Below are 22,425 nucleotides of genomic sequence, written 5' to 3'. Positions count from 1 at the left end.
TCACAGGAGCCACCTGTGACCATCTGCATAACAGAAATTTATAATATGATTCATAACAGTAGCAAAATTACAGTTATAAAGTAGCAATGAAAGTAATTTTATGGCTGGGGGTCACCACAACATGGGGAACTATATTAAAGGGTCACAACATTAGGAAGATTGAGAAGCACTATTTTAGAAGATACATATGTAAGTACTTTTCCTGGGAAGGTGACTGACTAACCAGGATGTTTTCAGTATCTTGGAATTTGGTCTCTTTAAAACTACTATCGAATGAATAAATTTGTAGCACTCTTATACATCTTCTAATTCTCTACATAACTTTAAAGCAGGGACTGTACATATGTTTAGTCAATACTTCTAAACTTTATTCCATAGGTAAAATCTAAGTCTTATTTTCATATAGGTGCATTCACATTTGAAATGACTTAAAATTATGAAACAAAAGATTAATCCTCAAGCTGAATTTTTAAGTATTAAGATGACTTTCTTTAAATGGGCCCAGTAGCTGATTTGGTTTCTTTTTTTTTTTTTTTTTTTTTTTGGTTTTTCGAGACAGGGTTTCTCTGTGTAGCTTTCCGCCTTTCCTGGATCTCGCGCTGTAGCCCAGGCTGGCCTCAAACTCACAGAGATCCGCCTGCCTCTGCCTCCCGAGTGCTGGGATTAAAGGCGTGCGCCACCACCGCCCGGCCTGATTTGGTTTCTTAAATTCAAGTACCCCAAGTTTTCTCTCTTTACTGTTCTCTACGGGGTATTAGATGGGTTTGTGGACTCTACCTAGTGGAACAGCTGCTGGACTTTTTACAATCTAAAGCTAAATCTCTCTGAGGAGAAAAGAGAGCACTGAATGGCCTGAATAAATAAAATAGAAATAGATCTGAGGCAGCATGTAAATCATGGCTTTTGCTCACATGCTATAAATGCTCAAAGGAGCTTCAGTGAGTGAAGTATGGCCAATGGAAGCTTTTGCAGTATACCTAGAAAAATTTACTCACAAAGTCACTGGACTCCAAAATAACAACTTTTTGTTACTTGTCTATATGATTGAATGCATTTTGTTAAGTGTTGATATTTTAATAAATGAGGACAGACACACATTGGAACTTTTCCTTGATTGTATGCCTGGTTTAGTGTCTCCATTCCTTAATATCCAATATATCAATATTTGTGCTTTCTTATGATAGACTCTGGGATAAAACAATTGGATCACATTTTCAATTAAGTTGTGGTTTCCATAGAGGGCACCAGATCAATCCTTTCATCTTTGAGTCTCAAAATTGTTCAGGCAGCATCATACCAATATTTTTTTTTTTTTTTTTTTTTTTTTCAGCTTAGCCCAATTTTATTGTAACTGGTGCTGGACCAGGATATCTAGTCTGACCCAGATTGTTTTGCTTTAGCCATATTTAAGTACAGCACAATTTTTGCAAAAATGCTTTCAGATAATAACTCAGTTGCAAATGTACAATTTAAGACATGTTTACATTGTGATTCTTTACAAGGTACATCTGGCTTCTTTCAGAGGAATAGGTAGGTACTGGTGACTCAGAGATATTGTCCAAGGTTTAGAAGCTAGGCAGTTTATCTGAGGTAAACATAACATCTGTGGGATGTTACAATTGGCCTGGCACTAAGATAACATAGAAGTCATTTAGGGTGTTGTAAAAGCCCAGTTTCTCTGGATAATTTTTAATTCTTTTTTTTTTTTTAAATTAATTTATTTTGTAATACAATTCAGTTCTACATATCAGCCACGGATTCCCTTGTTCTCCCCCCTCCCGTCCCCCTCACCTTCCCCCCAACCCCCCCCCCCCCCCCCCCCCCCATTCCCATCTCCAGGGCAAAGCCTTCCCCACAGACTGAGGTCAACCTGGTAGACCTATTACTACTGTAGTTATGAAAAAACAACTCAGTTTCTACTTCTTTAAAATAGTGATAATAATGTCAATCCTGCAAGGTGTATGTAAAGACTAAATGGCAGTACACACACACACACACACACACACACACACACACACACACACACAGAATGAATATATATTCCCATGACCGGCTAAGTTGTCATTTTCCAAACCTCATTTTGCTTCTGATATTGGCATATGTAACAATGATGAATATTTCTCCTAACCAATTTTAAAGCTAAAGAAAGTTACTAACAAAAAAGGAGAGAGCACAGAAAACAGCTCTGTTGTGATTAATACAATGCTTGTAAAAGACAAAGATCCAAATTAGTGGACACATGATGGAATGAATATCCTAGAATGAAGACAGACATTACATGGAGATAGAGGCGTCAATGAGAAATTGTAACCACACCTGGAAAGACAATATAAAGAAAAGGTGAGAAGAAGCATCTATAAATCCACACTGAAAGATTAAAGAAAAAAATAAAAAGAAAACATACATAGATTGAAGTAGAAAGTACTTAATTTTAAACTTATAATATTGTAAGATGTAGAAAATCTTTTAGAGGGTACAAATGAACTGTGGACTGGTGGCTGTGGAGCCCCCATGGGACTGGACTAGGCCCTCTGGAAGACAGTTGTTTGGTTCTATCTGTTTGGGGGGCACCCAGGCAGGGGGATCGGGATCTGTCCCTGGTCTATGGGCAGGCTTCTGGAACCTGGTGCCTGTGGTGTGACACCTTGCATAGCTATGGTGCAGTGGGAAGGGGCTTGGACCTGCCTAGGGTCAGTGTGCTGGGCTCTGCTGACTCCCCATGGGAGACCTCGATTTGGGGGATGTGGGGATGCGGGGTGGCTTGGGAAAGAAGGCTGGGGGATGGGAGGAGGGAGGGGCGGGGATCTGTGAATAGTATGTGGAGTGAGTAGAAAATTTCTTAATAAAGAAAAATGAAAGAAAAAAAGAAAGCAAATAGAAAAAAAAAACAACAAAACAAAACAAAAAACAAATGGGGTCATACATTAGCCATTCCCTCAGTAATCTTAAGGACTGCAATTGGAGTGACCTGGCTTCAGAAGTATTCCAAAGCACTGGCTTACTTATAAGATTGGATTAATGGGAGGTGAATATTATTAAGGAATGTAATGCTAGGCAATGATGCCACCTACAATAAACATGGGAATCAGGACAGACTGGATTAGTAATGTCCTCAAGGTGACCCAGAAGGTCTGTAGATGACAAGAAGAAAAGGATGTAGAAACTGGCATGCCTGGAGGGAGGGATCTTCAAAGAAAGTTGAGATTTTAAAGAAACACAAAGAAAGAATGATTGGCTATCCGCAGGAGTCATTCCCACAGAGCTGATAATTGCAGCTGGGACTCCATGAGATTGCCAAGGGATAGCATAGAGAAATGGACTTCAAGGTTGAAATCCTGTTTGAAGACCAGGGTATATGATAGAAATAGAGTAGTCATTGTTCTGTGAAGTGATCAGAGTTGGTTGGTGAGCTTTCAGTTGGCATGCAGCTGGTACTCTTTGCCTGGATTTTGGAAAATGATTAGTTGATGGGCAATTACATGCTTCTCTGCTCAATATCTCTAAACCACCATACTTCATAAGAAAAAGAATCTACCATTGTGTCCTAAAATGATATGGAATATCAAAATACTTATTGTAATTTTCCTTTTATAGTTTCTCAGCTCATGATATCTTGTCTTTAATTGAAAGAGCCTTCAACTGGGACCCACTTTTCTTTATCAATAAGAGACAGCATCACTTCTAGGAAAGGGTTCTAGGGTATACAGCTTAGTGGTAGATCTTGTAACCAGCATTGCAGAAAGGGAGATACTCTAAATAGACACTTGTGTCTCTCAATCTGATTATCATAATAATGAAACAGAGGACTTCAAAGAGATGAAATTTCCCCCAGGAATCTCATGCTGGAAGAAGGAAAGGACACCAGCTAGAGGGAAATCTGAAAAGAGATTTCAAAGAGTTCTACCAACTTGTCAGATCACCTTACAGGATGAGACTGAAAGCCAGATGATGGTAGATAGGTCAATGGCTGACAGGACCACACCTTGACCAGGACAGCTTAGAAGGGCCATACATAACCCTGACTCTCTATTTAAACTGAACTCACATCAATAACCCAAAGACAGACTTGAGGCCTTTGCTAAATATTTGTCCCTCTTCCCAACATAGCCACATTTAATAAATATCCATTTTCTGCTTTCCACTTTTAATTTTGTTCTCATGTTTGGCTTATTGAGGTTGGGTCTGACTTGGAGCATAATTTGTGACCCCCATGATCAATAACAATCTTATTAAGAAAATGTGTCATGATGAGGTAGAGATGGTTATTCTTCTGGTCTTTATCATACAACCAATGTCAACTGTGTTTTAAGTGTTGAATGCCCTGTTTAGACTTCTTTGAACACTTTCCTGTTTTTTGCATCCTGCCACCATCACCCCTGCAAGCCCCCACCCCCCCACACACACACGGCCACCACCACCATCCCCCACCACTCCCCACCCCTCCCCCCCTGCCACCCTCCCCCCCCTCACCCCCCCCCCCCCCCCCCCCCCCCCGTAAGCCTGGGGACACTGGTGTCAACTATTTTGTGAAGCTGTTAAACCCGCAGGAGGTAGAGCCTCACTGGAAGAAGAAGAGAGCTAAGGGTGGATGTTGAAGGTTTGTAGTCCAAATTCACTTTCTGTTTATTCTGTTTCTTGATAGCAAACTCACTGCGGCTGGCTGCTTCATTGGTCTTTCCCTCCATGATGGAGTCTGTCCTGCCTCAAACTGTGAAACAAAATAAATCTACCTTCTTTTACAACCTTTCATCAGTTATTTTGTAATGGCAATGAAAAGAGTATTTGTTAATCCTGAAATCTGCCAGAGAAAAACCACTTCTACCATTTTGACCAAATTAAAGCAAGCTTTTTATTAAAATTTTAAATACTGACCAAGATGGAATTTGGTCAGGACCACCACTTGGATACTTTCCAGCTGTGAGGCCCTGCAACACACATGTTGTCAGGCTCATAAGGACAAAAAACAATGAGCTGTCATACTTTCCCATGAGGCTTTGCTATTTTCCAGAACTACAACTCCCAGCTTTCTAGAAAGTTACCTGGTCCAAGGGCAGGTGGGGCTTGCAGGTTAAGTTGGGGTTTAACATATAACACATCCAAGTTCATTCAACTATATTTGGGGCTTAGAACACATGCAAGTTATTGCATCTTCTTGAATTAATAGCTAATAAATAAAGTGTAAGCAAAGGTACTGGGAAACCACTGAACTAGATCACTCTGTGGCTAGGAATTAAAGGCTTATTATTAATCTTATTGGGGAATTTAAACTGTTGGGGCTGTCTCTCTGGGGTGGGAGGCTGGGTAAGGTCAGAACAGCCTGGAAGTTGGAGTGGCAGGAAGAAGAGCGTGGACCAGAACAGCCTGGGAACTAGTGTGGGGCCTTTGATATGTTACTGGCTTGTTTGAGTGGACTCACTACATGCCCTTGCCAGAGGTAGTTGGGGTAGACAAGGGAAGTAATGGTTTTTCCTAACAAACACAAACCCTGCTTCACAAGGTTTATGAGGAATGCTGAGTTTAAGTCTTTTTCAATCCTCTAGCATTCCTTCTGTTTACCTGGTCAGAATCCAGTCTGAGCTGAGTTTGGATTGTCGTTTGGGACATTGTCAGCAGCACTGCCATTTTGGGGGACCACTTTGTACCTAATATAAAGTTATTATCTAGAGTCACAACTTAGCTCTATGTAAACATGCTCAAATAGGTAAGGTGGTTTCAAATACATAAGCTATTGAATTGTAAGTATATGGAAGCATTATAACAGTCATCTAGCTTTTTTTACTATTAGTACAGAAGTGGGTTATTGTTTTTTCCAGGAGAAGAAACATTGCTCAAAATTCATCAAAAGCGTAAGAAATTTCATATAGTATAAGGGATTCTATGTTTTCATAAAATTTTATTCTAGTCAATTTTGCTGCTTTGAAATAAGTAATTCATTGAGTATATGGAAAATATTAGATATAATACTAAGGCTTATCTGGTTTGTTATAACCTAGAAATAATTTCTGAATTCTCTTGCTGTTATTTGTTGTGGAATATTAGTTAAAGATGTGTTACATTCTTTTATGCTGTGGAATATTTGTTTAATGGTGCAAAGATTGTTGTATTCTTTCATGTTGCATTTTATTTATTTTTTTTTAATTTATTTTTTTAGCTATGTAAAGCTGTGTTGCTTTGCCTGTCTAAAGAGCTGAATGGCCATTCACTAGGTAGGAGAGAGATATAGGTAGGGCTGCCAGGCAGAGAGAACAAATAGAAAAAGAAGAGAGAAGGGGAGGAGTGAGAAAAGGAGAAAGAGAGAAGCTACCAGGAGCTAGCCACCCAGCCACACAACCAGCCACAGAGTAAGAAGGAAAAAAAGTATATAGAATAGAGAAAGGTAAAATCCCATAGGCAAAAGTAAATGGGGTAATTTAAGTTTAAGAAAAGCTGGCTAGAAACAAGCCAAACTAAGGCCAGGCAGTCATAAGTAAGAACAAATCTCTGTGTATTTATTTGGGAGCTGGGTGTTGGACTCCCAAAAAACAAAGAGTTTTTTTTTTTTTTTAAAAAAAGGCAACTACATTTTGGCATTCCAACATGAGGCATGATTTTCCATAGGTCCTGAGAAAGCTTTCTTTAAAAAGGACACAGCTCCTTTAAGAGTTTCTGCTGAGCCGGGCGGTGGTGGCGCACGCCTTTAATCCCAGCACTCGAGAGGCAGAGCCAGGCGAATCTCTGTGAGTTCAAGGCCAGCCTGGGCTACCAAGTGAGTTCCAGGAAAGGCGCAAAGCTACACAGAGAAACCCTGGCTCGAAAAACAAAAAACAAACAAACAAACAAACAAACAAACAAATAAATAAATAAATAAATAAATAAAGAGTTTCTGCTGTATAGTGGGCCTTTGAACAGCCAGTACCTTAAGTAGGAACAAAAACTAAGTTAAAAAATTCCCGCCACTGTGCAAAGCACTGGCATTCCAGATCTAGGGAACAAATCTTTGGAATCATTAAGTTAAGGTAGATAATTGGAGTATTTTCTCTGACTTTGCCAAGTACAAATGGGCTAAATATTGTAAATGTAATCCTTATTGGTACTGTTTTTCTTATACATAGTTTTGCTGTGTTAAAGTTAAAAACTTCTCATTTTTATTTAGACAAAAAATGGGAAATGTTGTGGAATATTAGTTAAAGATGTATTACATTCTTTTATGCTGTGGAATATTTGTTTATTAATACAAAGATTGTTGTATTCTTTTATGTTGCATTTGTTTAACTCTGTTCAAGGCTTTTGTCACTATTGGGGACTACAATGGTAGTGTTGGTCTTGGTGTTAAATGCTCTATGGAGGGACATTCATCTTGGCCAAGCTTTCTATCATCCTTGTATGGAAAAGTTACTTGGGGAATAAGATTGGCAATTGCCATAATGTTTCCTGCAAAATGACAGGCAGCTATGGCTCTGTGTTGGTGCCTCCCATCCTTGTCCCCAGACACACTGGCATTTCCTCTGCTCCTGTGGCCAAGAAGCTACTGATGATGTCAGATACTGATGACTCCTGCACATCAGCCAGGGCTGCACTGCCACCCAGGGTACATTTGCAAAGGCTACTTTGATGCCATCTCTAAGACTTATAGCTACCTAACCTGATAGGCTGTGTTCACCACATCTGCCTATCAGGAATTCACTGACCATCTTGTGACAACCCATACCTGCATTGGTCTGATTTTCTTTTTTCTTTCTTCCTTCCTTATTTTCTCTTTCTTTCTTTCTTTCTTTCTTTCTTTCTTTCTTTCTTTCTTTTTTGCTTACAGTATTAACAGAAATCTTCAGACAAAATTAAAGAAAGTATTCAACAGTTTCTATATGTCCTTTTATCTTTCAAGACAAATTTAAGAATGCTTAGTTTTGAGTACAGGTTCCATGAGAATTTAAGAAAAGAGGCAATCAAATGTTGTTTAGTGCTAATTTCAGACTCCAGGAAATACTATATTTAGGAACAGAAGGCAGACCCTTTCTCCAGTCGATGTGATATGTTAGATCCTGACTAGTCTTACAACAGAGAAATGAATATTCTTAATTTTGAAATTGTGATTATTTCTCATTTGTTCAAATTTTTATGGGACACATATAAGTCTGAGCTATATAATGCAAAAAATTAGAAATCATGTTTTCTATATTTAAAGTACCTACAGAAAGAATGGATTTAAACGTCATAAAATGAATAACTATAATACTGCAGTAAACAGAGTTCCTAAAGAAAACTTTGGCATCTACCACTCTCAAGATCTGCTATGTTAAATGGTATGTTGCTAGCTAATTTGAAGTCTTATAATGACTAAAATGTACTATATGCATGAAGACTTTGAGATCCTAGGGATGTGGCTTAGTTATGATTGCCTAGCATGCATGAAGTTCTGGGTTTAGTGCCCAGCACTTTATAGTGACACACATCTATAAACTTAGTACTTCAATCAGTAAAATCAAGGTCAGCCTGGATTACATGAGATCCTCTTTCAAATTAATGAAAAAAAAATATTAGAAGGTTGTGTGTACTGTAAACCTAAAATATTTCAATCTGTATTCAACAGTAGCATCCAGACAATATGTATTAAATGCCAAATATTTACTTGAAAAGGTAAAATATAAACAACAAACACAAAAGAATATAATATATAAACCAAATATGTATGTGGAACATGTTCTGCAGTGTTTTGTTTTGTTTTGTTTTACAGCGTTCTGCCAGATCATAGCTTAAAGAAGCAGGTGACTCCAAAGAGATTTCTTCAGAACACCATTGTCATTATGTGAATTTTTATAACCAGAGATGTGGGAGTAGAATCCTTCTTTACCATACACGTAGGCATTGGAGATTGGTGGGACCAAGTAATTATGGATTTTTTTTTCTTTTTCTTTTATTTTTTTAAGCCCTCATGTTGGAATTCACCCAATACTAGCTGAGATATAAACAGCTAGTTTTTGGCTATTGACAACAGCTCAGAGATGCTTTAAAGTTCACTGAGCCAAAAGATACATGAATATTTCCTGAAAACTCAATTTGGGGCACATAGAAGAAAGAGCACTTGCATGCAATCAGACTAAATTTTTCCAAAGAACATCACAGAACTGTATTGTTTTCATTGCCCACTTTGATGCTTATAACCGTTCTCCCAAAAGCTTGGCACACAGTCCCCTGCTTCTAAAAAGATCACTGTTCCCTGGGAAAACAGTCATAGGATACTCCAGTCAATTAATACATAAAAAGGAATAGGAAATGTGGACTGTACATACACACATGCTTACATAGAAAAACACATATAGGCTGTGTGCCTTTATACAGTTAGAACATTAAAAAGCAGTTGAGCTAATTACAATTTACAATATCTGACTACACAATAAAGAACCCATGCCTGACACTGCTAAAGTGACCAAAAACTTGAGGATTGATAAGCTGTGGACCTAGGGGAAAACCAAATAAAACTGTTCTGCTAAAGGACACAGCAATAAAATGATTCCTAATGACATTCTGCTATACTCATAGATCAACGCCTTGCTCAGTCATCATCAGAGAAGCTTTTTCCTGCAGCAGATGGGAACAAGTACAGAAACCCACAGCTGGACAATGTGAAGAGTGAGAGACCTTGGATCACTTGGTTCTTAATGGTATATCTCCATTAGATCCTTCCCATCAGTGCCCAGGGAAGTTGGCAGAAGAGGAGGCAGAAAATTATAAGAGCCAGGAGGAAATAGAAGACACAAAAAACAAAGTCTTCTGGCATTAATGTACATATGAACTCATAGAGACTGTGGCAGCATACACAGGGCCTGCAAAGGTCTAAACCAGGTGGGATCCCAGTGCTAAGAAGGAAAGTGGAAACAAGTACCCATCCCTATGCTAAAGATATCTCCAACTGACAGTTATTCACAAAGGAAAATATTGTTTTTTTCCTTTGGAGTCTCAATGAATATACATACCACACTTAAGGGCAGGTCTATGCCCAGCAATAGTGGCCTACACAAAATATAATTTTGAAAGTTTTTTTTTTTTTGAGTCAATTATGCTTTGTCTGGACTTTTTTTTCCTTGAGTCTTTACTTATAATTATGGCTTTCGATTTTGTGTTTTTATGGGATTTGTGTGTGTGTATGTGTGTGTATGAGTGTGTGTTTTCTTTGCATCTGTACGTGTTGTGTTTTTTTCCCCCTTTGGCTTTTTTCCCCATGCTTGTCTGTTTTGTCCTATTCTGGTTGTTCTTTTTTTTACTTTACATTTTATTTTTTATTTTTTTTGTGGTTGTTGTTTATGATGTTTGCTAATGAGAGAAAGAAAGGATATGGATTTGCGTAGGTGAGGAGGTAGAGAGGATCTGTGAGGGATGAGAAACCATGATCAGAGTATATTGTATGAAAGAAATCTATTTTCACACACAAACAAATATTCAGCAGTAAAACTCATTGTTAGATAAAACTTTACATCCCAGAACTGACATTATATGCTGTGTCACACTGTAGCTGAAGTTTTCCTCTGTCCTGCCTGGCCCGCAGTCAGGACAAATTTCTCTCACGTGCCAGGCCTGCAGCCACTCAGATCCAAATAAACACACAAAGGCTTATATTATTTTTAAACTATGGCCATGGCAAGCTTCTTGCTAGCTAGTTCTTATATCTTAAATTAACCCATAACTATTAATCTATCATCACATGTTCTATGGCTTTACCTGAATCCCATTATATGTTGCTCCTTGGGTGGCTTGCTGGCGTCTCCTCTGCCTCTCCTTTCTCTTTCTATCTGTTTCGATTTCCCACCTGCCTCTAAGCTGCCTTGCCATGGGCCAAACAGTTTTATTTATCAACCAATAAGAGCAACATATTTTCACAGCATACAGAAGGACATTCCCCCATCACTTCCTCTTTTCTGTCTAAACAAAAGGAAGGTTTTAACTTTAACCTAGTAAAATTACATATATCAAGCAAGGATTATAGTTACAATATCTAGTCTATTCATATTTTGTAAAATTAAAGAAAATATTCTATCATCTATCCTATATTTGTGAGTCTAAAGTTTTATATCTAATTTGATTTTTATCATAACCAAGGAAAATTATAACTAGCTAGTCTTCAACTACATCAAAGATTCCAGAAGGATATAATATTATCTAAGTAAACAGAAAGAGCATTGTAAGCAACTTCCAAAAAAATCTAGAATGACAAAGACAGATGGCTACCTGGACAGTTACCCAAAGTTCTTTTGCAATGTTGAGGCATCCATTCTTTAGCCCACAGGCCTAGAGTCTTTCAGTCACTTCTCTTTGTGTCCTCTAGAATATCTGCCAGTTTCTTCTGTGCAGCAGGAACCTGAAGGACCATCTTGTCTTGCAAAGTTCAGTGGTCACCTTCCTATGGGTCCTGCATGTCCAGTCAATACAACATTCTGTCAAGCAGTCCAGGGAAGAACAGTTTCTTGCCCAAATAGCTACTTTTGCCAGGAAGAAGGTAAACTCCACATGGAGTGTCTTTGACACCCATCCTCCTCTTTGAAGTAAATCAGTGCTGCCAGGAGCAGACATGTCTCATTGTTCAGGAAAGTCTAAGTTTTTAAAGCATTTTAAATGCCATATTCTGTAGGTCTTTGAAGTGTTTGAAGATTATCTACCTAATTGAATTATATCTATGTATACCTAGAAAACATAATTTGACTATAAGTTTGACTATCATAAAAGATACCTTTAAAATACACATACTGGTTTAACTGAGTAGCCTTTTCAATCAAATGTCTTTCTGTAGTTAAAAATCCCAAAAATAATATAGTTCAGACTCTCTGTGTAATATCCATCTTTACATGGCTTATTTTTATATTACCTTTACTCTCTCCTTAAAAACTTTATTTTTTAAAAAATATTTATTTATATGACTGTCTATTCCTTTTCTTCTCTCTTCCAAGCCTACGTATATGTTTATACACATTGTAAACTGTTTAGAGGTTTATCCCATTTGAATCTATCTTATTGTAAATCTATTGCTTTAAACTGCAGTGGGTAGTACTGAAATGGCAGCTTTGGCTGCTGGCTCCACCCACCTCAGCTTTCCATCTTGACGGAACTAAGTTTAACACCAGCTCTGGGGGAACCATGCTCATCACTGACTCTGTGAAGCAGTGGGTCTATGCTTCCATCCAGCAGCATGTAGCCCCAAAACCTTTTCTTTCTTTCCTTTTTTTTTCTTTTCTTTCTTCTTCTTCTTCTTCTTTTTTTTTGGATTATCATTAACTAATCTGCCATGAAGTACACTGTTCAGCTTGGAGACACCACTGTGTACCATGGCATAAATCCACCACGCTGCACTCAAGCCCACACTGCTGTGAACCCACTATACTGTAGCTCACGGCTTACCTGAGAGGCACATCTAGGAGGCTGTGTTTAGCTCCACTTTAGAATTTTTATTTATTTATTTATTTATTTATTTTTATTTATTTTAAGCTTTCTCGGGTTGTAGGTGGAAACTCTCGCCCCATGTTTTGGCACCATTTGCAGTTGGTAGTTTTTCTGTGTCCCACCAGGTAGGACAAATCTTTCCCACTTGCATCTCCCAAATAAACACACAGAGGCTTATATTAATTATAACTGCTTGGCCATTTGCTCAGGCTTATTACTGACTAGCTCTTACACATAAATTAACCCATAATTCTTACCTATGTTTTTTCATGTGGCTTGGTACCCTTTTCAGTTCTGCCTTCACATCTTGCTTCCCCTATGTCTGGCTGGTGACTCCTGACTCTGCTCTTCCTCTTCCCAGCATTCTTTTAGTCTGCTTGCCCCGCCTATGCCTATACTTCCTGCCTCACTACTGGCCAGTCAGTGTTTTTTACTAAACCAGTATACAACAGCATTATCCCACAGCATCACACTGATCAACTTTGTTATATTTCTGAACTTTATTTTTTCTCTGATAAAATCAGAAAGAATATTTCATTGGTGTTTAGCCATTATATATGTGTATTTGCAGAAAAATATTTTCACTCAAACATATAGTACTTTGATCACATTAACCTCTTTTACTCTCTCTAGTCTCTATTCAAACCTCTCATTAGTCTTTTTCTTTTTTGCAAGAAGTCATTCTTCTAATCACACACACACACACACACACACACACACACACACACACACACAGGACTATTCTCAAATCCACACATGAAAAAAGAAATGTGATGTTTGTCTTTCTGAGTCTGGCTTATTTTGCTTACTATTGCAATTATATCTATTTTCCTTCAGATAATTTAATTTGTTCTTTGTAACTGAAGAAAATTCCACTATTAGTATACACCACCATTTCTGGATCTATTCTTCCATTCCTAGATACTTAGGTTGACTTCAGTATTTGCCCATTATGAACAGTGACACAGTGAACATGCATACACAGATATCTCTCTACTGTGTTATGTTGGTGAAGGTTGTTTGTCAACTTGAGAAATCTTATGACCTACATGACTGACCTAAGAGTCAAGTCTCTAGACCAACCTATGTAGGATATTTTTAGATAGAGTGAGAATCTGGGAATGTCTGTAAGAAGAGATCATCTTGATTAGATGGTTTGAGATGGGAGGAATGATCTTGACTTTACTGATATGAAGGACTGTACCATCAAAATGTGAATAAAAGTAAACCTTTGCTTCATTAAGTTGATTTGTTCAGGGCATCATAACATAGCAACAGAAAAAGTAACTAAGATGTAAATTGTTTTAAATTTCTTTGAATGCATGTCCAGTGTAATGTAGTTGGATTATATGAGTTCTATTTTTCTGTTTTGCATAGACATACATCCTGGTGTCCATAGTGGCTACAGTCACTTACATTCCTAGTAGTCATTCATAGAATTCCCTTTCCCACTGTCCTGGTTAGTTTTTTGTCAATTTGGAACAAGTTAGAGTCATCTGGGAAAAGGAACCTCAATTGAGAAAAGACCTTCATTAGAGGGCCGTGCTCTCCTGGGGTCCTCCACCCCTTTGGCTCTTATACTCTTTCTGCCTCCCCTTTTACAGAGCTCCCTGAGATCTGAGGAGAGGGAACTGATGGAGAAATCCCATAATCCCATTTAGAATCCATTGTTCCAAGGCCTGCCCCCACCCACCTCTCTCTTCAGTAGTGTCTGAATGTGGATCTCTGTATTTGTTCCCATCTGCTGCAGGAAGAAGTTTCCCTAATGGCTGAGAAAGGCACTGATCTGTTTACCTGGATTGTTCATCTGGTATGTTCTCAGGGAATGCCTGCTGGTGGTAGAGACTGGGATACTGGAAGGAGTTGGGGGAAGGAAAGTTGCTGGGGAAGATCCTTGTGATCTGTTAGGGATGGGGAAAGAGAAGAAAGAGAAATCTCAGCAGGTGTTCTGCTACAGCCCTGTGGAGGAGACTAAGGCATTAGATTTGGAGGAGCAGAAGAGAGGTGAAGATCTACAGCCTACTTGCTTCCCCTGGCCCCAATTTTTTCTCTCTCTCTTTTTTTTCTTTCATCATTGTTTGGACAAATATATATATTTAATTTTTAGATCAATAAGTAAGTAAGCCCGTGCTAAAACAAATATCTAAATGGAGTAAACAATATTAAATTATATTTCATTCAGCTAATATTTATGCAAAATGCACCAAACAGCAAGCAACACCCCAAATGCAGTAAGAACAAGTGTGATACTAGGATTTGAATGTGTCCTGTAAAGATGCTATGGGTGAAATTGGCCAGTGTAGGACTATTAAGAGTATAGACTTCAGGATGTGATAATGTCATGAAGGTAGTGGGTTCAAGGATGTAATCACCCTTATGAAAGTGCTTGGGAGAATCAGTTAACCCTTTCACTCTTCTACTATTTTTGTATATAGGAAGGAGATCCTCATTACACATTAATCCTGCTGGGAACTCGATTTTGACACTACTAGCCTCTAAAACTATGATAAATAAATGTTCATCATTTATAAATTACCTAGTTTTATTTGATAATAAGTAGATCTAAAGAATGTATATTTAGGAAAAGCAATAAGATAATTGCAGTATAAAACTTCTATTTTAATTAAGTTATTTGTTTGCTAACACATTTTGTGCTGAGAGACCAAACTACAAGAAAAATGAGTCTTAGCATTTTCTCAGGAATGGAAATTTGAAAGTGGTGTTTTAGCCAAAGTAGCTCCATTAAAGAAACAGAAAACTATTGACTGTAGTATGCCATTGTCCATTGACTGCATCTGATAGACTAGTTGATAACTCCTGAGATATCCATGAAGAACTTCAGGAACTCTCCACTTTCTGAGATTTTATATGTGCAACACTTGGTAAAAACAAACAAACAAACAAACAAAACACCCATCAATCAATTTATTTTTTTCTCACAATGCAATAGAAAAATTGTATGCAGAATTTTAGGAACTCATTAGAAACATTCTTCAAATGCTGTATATTTGTAGAATGCAGGAATTGTCTATTGCATAAGGTCACTAATGCAGAAAAGTAGACTTAAAATGTAGTCCTCCTATTAAATACTTAGAACCAGTTTATGCAATGGTTTTCACCAAGGAGTTTCATTTTTCTCATCTGTACAAATCCAGAGATATAGACTTAGCTGAGCTCTTAAGTGAAATGAATTCCATTGTGAATAAAAGGTTCAAACATTAGGACTGTCAAATACTCCCCCTCAGTTAAAAGAAGAGTTTTACAAATCAGTGGTCTATACAATAAAAACAGCAACTGATACTGCAACAGGCTTTTAGGCTAGTTGCATTAGGTCTTTAAAATCTTATAGTCAAATGCCAAAGGCGTTTGTGATGCCTGCCACATTATTGTGACGCTGCAAAGTAGGAATGGAAAAGGCATCTTTTTATTTTTAATGACTTTTCCATTTTGAACTTACTTTAAGTTAGTTAACGCGTCTTCCACAGGAGGTATGTGGTCTTGGGAAAGGTTTTTCTAACACTGTCTCCCAATTCCCTCAACTATAAAATGAACATCCCCTTTGAACAGAATTGCTGTTTGAATTAAATAATGGAGTGTTTGGAAAAAGCAACTTGGTGAAAAAGTTTCATGAACAGAAGTGAATATATCAGAAGGAATGCTATGCTCTTTTAACACAATCAATGCTTGATCAAAACAATAACTTTCCTCAAATGTTCTTTCACACACATACCTCATTTTATCCATACAACTTCAAAAGGTGCCCTATGGGAACCATCTTTTATTTTATAGATGAGAAATCTGACCTTTTGAGACCTGCTTACTTCAAGGCACATGGCCCAGGAACTAGAGAATTGACTGAAGAACCAGGTATACCAGCTCTCCACTTTGTTTTTGTTTTTCTTTTCATTTCATCACATTGATTCCAACTTTAGAATTGCTAACTTATGTGCTCTGGCTCACTTATGGACTTGAAGGATAAAATGACTGTGTGTTAGAAGAGAAAAAGAAATACCACCTGAGTTTTTTAGACATCCTTCCAACTTGCTTTCATGTTGTACTGAAAACAAGTCTCATTAATAAATTTAAGAAAATGAATTGAGAAAATATATATACCATCTTCTTCCCAATAAAGCAATGGCATTTAATGACTGAAGAATGATTTTCAGATTGCAGCCAGTGTTTTTATAAGGGAAGCAAGAATAGGGCTGTATTTTTCCACTGCAGGTGAATTTGATATTCAAAAGCATGAGACAACTAATGGCTGTGATTAGAGGGAAGCAGAAAGTGTGGAGGATGTGTGAACTTCCCCACACAGACATTTAGCTAGATCATTTAAGCTCGCATGTCTGTTACTTTATTTTATTTAAAACAAAATTGGTTCTATTTCTGGAAATCCATGACTTAACTAGGTACTTCTGTCTCCACCTGAACTAATATCTCTATATACTTAAGATAAATTATCAAGGTAGGACAAACACAGGGCATGCAGTTATGATTGTGATGTGCTTTATAATTGCTAACAGTTTTGATGCTTAGAAATGCCCCATATTAATAACTACAAGATATTTTGTGGCAGTATTTGCTTGTATTTAATTCAGCATTTATTTTCAAAATGTGCTCCATTAACAAGTCTTATGTGAAAAGGAATATTTTGGGGTCACTGACACTTCAGTGATGCCAGTCTAAACTCTCCATGTATCTAATCATGATTGAAATGAGTCCCAGTTTATTTTATTGGTAATTAATATAATGATAAATCATAAGTTTTTTGTTTTTCTTTCTGTTTTATTGTTTTTCAACTCTAGCACATCATAGGCTTTTATAATGGAAACTTGATTACTTTTCTCCTTACATTCTCATTTCTTGTGCTGTGAAAATGAATATAGAATTAATATGCAACTTTTGTGTTTATAAAGTAATCTGTAGTTGACACATTAAAAGTCCTGCTTTCCAGAAAAATCTGTCAGTCTCAGGCAAACTGTACTAACTAGTCATTCTCTTACTGTGCTTTGTGGCCATTACAAACACAAACTTGGCATTTAAAAATCTAATCATTGTGTTGTTGCTATTATTTATTATTATTATTTTAAGACAGAACCCCAGGTATCCCAGGCTTGAAGTCACTATACAGTTGAAGACAATCTTGAATGCCTGAGCCTCCTGCTTCCTTTCCCCAAGCACTGGTATTACAGGTGTATACCAACACAGCAGGTCTCAGAGCCACATATATTCCAGGAAAACAATCTACCAACTTAATTCCATCCTCAGAATCCACTGCACCACTTTAAAAATGGGTCCATAGAGGTCTTCACACATCACCGTTTGTATTAGTTGCTTCAATAAAACCTATAACCAAAAGTAACTCATGGAAGAAGAAGTTTACATTGACAGGTAATTCCAGTAGGGACGAGTCCATCATGGTGGTGATGCAAGGTAGCAATATCAGGTCTGGTGGCAGAAGCACTAAACTGAGAGACAGAGCTGGAACTGGAGTCAGGCTATAAACCATCCTAAGACCACCCCCAGCGACATACTTCCTCCATCAACCACTCCTTTGTTTTTCATGTACATCATCACCATTTGAAAACTAATTGTTCAAATACTATGGGGGATATTTCTAGTTCAAACAACTATATCCCCCAAAGAAGACATTATGTCCTTTCTCCTTGGATGAGGACTAGACTTAGCAACTTGCTGCACAAGTAGGTTGAATTACAGGTCCAGTGATACTCTCTGTATTGTGACATATGCCTTTAGAGCCCTTCTTCCATACTAGGCAGGCCATATAGAAGTAAAGTTATCCTTAAAACTTTGTCTCCTCCTATATATGTCCACAACAGCCCAGACTCCAAAGATGTAGGTGTTCAAACCTCAATCCTAAGTCCAGTCCCTAACTTTACTAAAATAGGAGGAAATAATTGAATAAGAGATACCTAGCAAAGCATAGATAACTTCCAATAATGTGAGAAAGACACTGTCCCTTTACGTCACTGATTATATTACACAGCATGATTAGCTGGAACAATGCAAAAATGCCATCCATTCTGCTACGTTGAGGAAATATTACCCAAAATCATTATGCTTGTGAAGAACACTAAATTAACCTTAGGTTGCTTATTGAAAGATTACCATTTTATTAACTGAAATGTAGAAAGAATAAAACCTTAATAGAATAATGATAATATAACAACATTTGTTTAGGGCCCATTATCCTTATGTATTTATATTTATGTTATATCATGTAAGGTTCTGGAAGTATGTACTATATATAAACACATATAATTATAAAATATATTGTCCTGAGATTCAAGGCATTGTCTTGTTTTTTATTTTCATTACACATACTAAAAGATTTATATTAAATAATTACATGAGAGATAAAGAAAACAAAGGGGATAAGGAAGAGGGAAAAAAAGCAGCAGAAAGTAGAATAGAGGGAGAAAGAGATGTAAAGAAGCAGAAATCTTATATAGTAAATATTCAAGGGAATCCTGAAAAATATGTGCATGAGGTATGAGAAGAATTGCTACTGTAGGAATAGATCTTTGAGATATGAGATACTGAATGGGATATAAGTTAGAGAGACAAGCATTCATTTACTTATAGCATATTTGGGTTTTGTCATTAATGCAATCAATATCTCCCTGCTTTTTCTACCACTGCCAAATCTTTTGTTTTTCTTAGTACCCTATCATCTATTTGGACACATGTCTGGTTATTTACAGAGTAAAACTGGTTTACTGTAATGTTTACATACACTTCTGGTTTCCATTTTTTTCTCAAGTTTTGTGTATATATGTGACTTGGACAAATTCCCTAATAACGAGATCTGATTAGTTCAATTAGTATGCATAATACATCTTCGTGCATAACCTTCATATTAGGCAACTTCATATACTACCACTAACATGTCTAGAGAGTCTGCCCTTGGGTCAAGAGCCCACATGTTCTAATCATCTCTAGAAATGTAATTTGCAACAAGGGAGTTGGCTACTCAATTTTTCTTCCTCAATTGTCAGGTGTTATTTAGAAGCATGTGCAAGAATAGCCATAGACATGGCAGTCTTTGGTCCAACTTATACAACACATGAAAATGTAATCACCACCTCCCTAGGTTGTATTTATTTTTCTAAGTAATAACTTGAGCACCATTACTACACAATTCAATTTAAATTTCATTTAAAATTGTCTCCTAAAAGTTTCCTTTGTTCTAACATGATTTGTTTCTAATCTACTTTGCTTATGGATCTGAGAATGAGCTCTTCCAATCTCAATTCACAGAAAGTCTCGAATTTAACTCCCCTTAAAATGTAGTTCTAACAGTATCTCCAGCTTTCTTCACATAATTCATTTTCATGAATTCATGGCTTCTTCATGTAAATGCTTGACATTTAATAATGATGTGTCTTGTGTATAGTGTTTTTTTTTTAAATGGCCAATTCCTCCTCTACTCACTGTTAATTAAAGGGCTCTGTGAAGCTGATATCAAATGCTATGAAAATATCTTGGATATCACCTTCAAAATGATCTTCACTACTCTGAGATGCATATGGATGAATGGTTGCTTAAGGGCTAACTACATTGCTACAAATATATGGCATGTTCTTTCAGTCACCTAGGTTGAAAGCTTTTTGAAGATAGTTGTTATTTTAAAAATTATATTATTTGTTCTCTTATTTCTTTTACCAGGACATTCAAAACATTCTTATGATGTAGGAAATATAATTTTTCAAATAAATCTATAATTAGCCATGTTCTTGAGATGGCACAATAATAAAAGCATAATATTTGGAGGCCTAGGATATAGTTCATTGGTAGAGCATTTAGCTAGCATTTCCCAAACTCTGGATTCAAATCCCAGTAACATACAAAATAAACATTCAATCAAACAGAAAACCAGTGCTGTGGGATGGTCTGTATGTCAAATGTGTTGCTGATTGGTCAATGAATAAATCACTGATTGGCAGTGGCCAGGCAGGAAGTATAGGCGGGACAAGGAGGAGAATAGAGCTGGGAAGTGGAAGGCTGAGTCAGGGAGACACTGCCAGCCGCCATCAGGACAAGGAAGATGTAAAGTACCGGTAAGCCACAAGCCACGTGGCAAGGTATAGATTAATAGAAATGGATTAATTTAAGCTGTAAGAACAGTTAACAAGAAGCCTGCCACGGCCATACAGTTTGAAACCAATATAAGTGTCTGTGTTTACTTGATCGGGTTTGAGCGGCTTGGGACTGGCGGGTGAGAGAGATTTGTCCTGACTGTGGGCCAGGCAGGAAAACTCTAGCAACAAATGGCATCCAACGTGGTGGCAAGAGTTTCCACCTAAAAACTGAGAAAAAAGATTCTAAAACGGAGCGAAAAACAGTTCCTAATTGTTTCTCTCAAATGAGCGGCAACTGCCGGTTTGAGCTACTGGCGGGTTGCTGGCGTGCGCGCTCGACCTGCAGTATGGCGGGAATGAGGCCTCTGCAAGTGGCACATTAAGCTACATTGTGGATTTAGCCTTTGCTAGTACAAAACAAAAAAAGAGGTTTCTGGGCTACACGCTGCTTGGATAAAAGCATAGACCCACGATAGCTCCCAGAGCTGGTGGTAAAGTACCACGCCATGTTGGGAAGCTGCGGTGGGCGGAGCCAGCAGCCACAGCTGCTGCAGCTTAAAGCAATAGATTCACAATAAGACAGATTCAGATGTAATAGTTTAAAATGTGTGTAAAATATACGTAGGCTTGAAAGAGACAAAAAAAGGTGATATATACAGTATAGAAACAAATACATGGTTTTAAAAAATAAAGTCTTTAAAGAGACAGTAAAATTAATATAAAAAATAAGCCACGTAGAGATGACTATTACACAGAGAGTCTGGATTGTGTTGTCTTTGGGATTCTTTTTTTTTTTTTTAGGGGAGAGCGCGAACGCAGTCCCCCACTACCACAAATTATGCAGTCGAGTTTCCCGCATTTGGGGAAATCGCAGGGGTCAGCACATTCGGAGTGCAATGGATAAGCCTCGCCCTGGGAAAACCACCTTCGTGATCATGGTATCATCCCTGCCAGGTAAGTATCTTTGGGATTCTTAACTACAGAGAGATGTTTGATTGTAAAGGAAGCTGAGTTAAACCAGTACGTATATTTTAAAGATACTTTGACTTCAAAATTTGGATGTAAGGATATGTTGCTTTGGAAAAGAGTCTCTTTTGTTTCCACAGAAAACAAGAGGCTATGGATTTGTTCCAGAGTAAGATACATCAGGTTTGACCAGCCAAGACCCCCTGAAAGGTCTCCGATGACACTATGGCCCAGATGATCCAACATCCAGAACCGTTTCAAGACAACTGGCTCAGATGATACAGCCTCACGTACTACTCCGTGATCCTAAAATTTTCTTTGTTTCCCCAGAAGATACAGCGCCCCCCTCCAGCAGGAAGTAGTAAGAGAAGCTACGCCCAAATTCCCAAATATACCAAGCTGACTTTGGAGATGTGTAAAGGTTAAAACCTTCCTTTTTAAGAAAAGAAAAGGGGAGGTGTTGTGGGATGGTCTGTATGTCAAATGTGTTGCTGATTTGTCAATGAATAAATCACTGATTGGTAGTGGCCAGGCAGGAAGTGTAGGCGGGACAAGGAGGAGAATAGAGCTGGGAAGTGGAAGGCTGAGTCAGGGAGACACTGCCAGCCGCCATCAGGACAAGGAAGATGTAAAGTACTGGTAAGCCACAAGCCACGTGGCAAGGTATAGATTAATAGAAATGGATTAATTTAAGCTGTAAGAACAGTTAACAAGAAGCCTGCCACGGCCATACAGTTTGAAACCAATATAAGTGTCTGTGTTTACTTGATCGGGTTTGAGCGGCTTGGGACTGGCGGGTGAGAGAGATTTGTCCTGACTGTGGGCCAGGCAGGAAAACTCTAGCTACAAAAACCCACACAGCTCTTTAAACATTAAACATGATTGGACATCATCAAATTTATTCACATGATTAAAAGAGGAGTTTGGAGAGTTGATAAATGAGAGTGCATTA

General features: G+C 37.7%; 1 non-coding gene across 1 annotated transcript; it reads right to left on the bottom strand.

Annotated features, from left to right (window-relative positions):
* Nucleotides 1-21,305: 21,305 nt before the first annotated feature.
* On the bottom strand, nt 21,306-21,469 carry LOC128102753 (U1 spliceosomal RNA). Its single transcript, XR_008215516.1, has one exon. It is a non-coding gene; the product is annotated as a U1 spliceosomal RNA (small nuclear RNA).
* Between the last annotated feature and the right edge of the window lie 956 nt (nt 21,470-22,425).

The sequence above is a fragment of the Peromyscus californicus genome, unplaced genomic scaffold, assembly GCF_007827085.1.
Source record: "Peromyscus californicus insignis strain IS unplaced genomic scaffold, ASM782708v3 Scaffold_7__1_contigs__length_154581171, whole genome shotgun sequence".
Taxonomy (NCBI): domain Eukaryota; kingdom Metazoa; phylum Chordata; class Mammalia; order Rodentia; family Cricetidae; genus Peromyscus; species Peromyscus californicus.
This window is presented reverse-complemented; position numbering and strand designations above follow the sequence as displayed.